This window comes from Tupaia chinensis, unplaced genomic scaffold (assembly GCF_000334495.1).
Source record: "Tupaia chinensis unplaced genomic scaffold, TupChi_1.0 Scaffold000523_1, whole genome shotgun sequence".
NCBI lineage: Eukaryota > Metazoa > Chordata > Mammalia > Scandentia > Tupaiidae > Tupaia > Tupaia belangeri.
The window spans coordinates 1,390,330-1,391,871 of NW_006160036.1; the positions used below are offsets into that span (position 1 = coordinate 1,390,330).

Here is a 1,542-nt window from a genome sequence, read left to right on the forward strand (position 1 = left end):
GCATGGAGCCGCCGCGGGCCTGCTGAGCACCGGAGCGCGGGCAGCCGGCGGCACGGTGAGCGCGGGCCCGGCTCTTCGGCCAGCCTCCCCGGACAGGCGGGCTGCGCGGGGGCTGAGCTGCGGACCCAGCACGCCGGACTCCGGGGCGCTCCCCGGGCGGAGTCCTGGGAGTCTCCCACCGGCTCTGCGGTGTCCAGGGCTGGGAGGCAGACCCGGGGCTGCGGCAGCTCCAGGCCCCCTCCGCACTGACCCCACCTCTCTTTCTTTCTCCATCCTCTTCTCCAGCCTCTCCTCCCTTCCTCCCTGGCGGCTTCTGTTTTGTGAATGAATTAGGAGGCAGACGACGGTGAGGGGCCGGAGGCTGGTTGGAGTACCCTCTCCCCCACGACCTTCCACGCCCTCGTAGGGGGCTCGTACCTGTCCGGGCACCAAGATACCAGGCACTCTGGTTTCTGCGGGTCGCCGGGCCCCGGCAGCACGTGTCCGCGAGACTGGGCTCCCTTCCTTTGCCGGCTGGGAGGGGACCGGAGGGCGGCCGAGCGCAAGGCAAGAAGCCCCCGCCAGGCACACAAGTTTCCGTCCCACCGCGCGTGGGCCCCTAGCAGGGCGCACCTGTCAGCTGGAGAGGTGCCAAAGACCAGGCAGACCCTCAAAGTTTCAGGGGTGGGTAGGGAGGCGTGTGTCCTTAGCTGGGTTTTTTTGCTTCCATCGTCCGGGACCGGTCTTGAGCACCCCAGCCTCGTGCCCTTGAAGCCGAATGTGCGTTAGCATGCCGAGCGGGCTCCCGCGGATTCTTTCTGAGCCAAGGGTATGGGGGTGGGGGAGCGGGTAGAGGCTGGGGGGGGGGGGGGGAGCGGGTAGAGGCTGGCCAGGCTGTAGGATACCCCCCCCGCCCCTGCGCACGCGTTCTGCCAGCTCCGGGTGATACAGTCTCCTGTCTGGGCAGGGAGACTTCCACCATAGCCGGCACCAGCACCCGACTGCACGAGGGGTCCCCATCTGCCGGACCTTCTTGGGTCCTCTGTGGGGAGGGAGGCTCCGGAGTAGTGCCTCTAATACCTGCGGGGGAGGAGGGGTCCCACCTAGGGAATGAGGGGATCGGCCACACTGGGGATGGCGCCTTTGTCTGTAGCCACACTTTGCCTAGGTAGCCAGGGCCGGTGAAGATGACTAGGAGCTGGTTCGACTCTTAATTCCTTGAGTTTTCCGTTCCTTCTGGCAGGGTCCTGGGAAACCGGCACGTGGGTGTGGCCGGTAGGGCCTTCGCCAAGAGGCGAGGCTCAAGCCGGTGGTAAGAAGCATGGCTAGACCCTTTCTGACTGCACTGACCTGGTGGGCGCCGCCTCCAGCACAGCACCGAGGAGGGGCTGGCACCGGGCAGGTTGCTGGGATGGCCTCCGCACCCCTTGCCTCTCCCCAGGGCGCAGACGGGCAGTGGAGCGGGTAGCAGCTGTTGGGCATGCAAGCTCAAGTAGGATGGGGGCGCTCCCGGGCAACGGATGCAGGATGCAGGCGTGGGGGGGGGGGGGAGACCCCCGCCCC

General features: G+C 67.6%; 1 protein-coding gene across 1 annotated transcript in view; it reads left to right on the plus strand.

The window, feature by feature from the left end:
- HAS3 (hyaluronan synthase 3) overlaps positions 1-1,542 on the plus strand; it is a 14,518-nt gene that overhangs the window by 1,299 nt on the left and 11,677 nt on the right. The gene's annotated exons all lie outside the window — the stretch shown is intronic.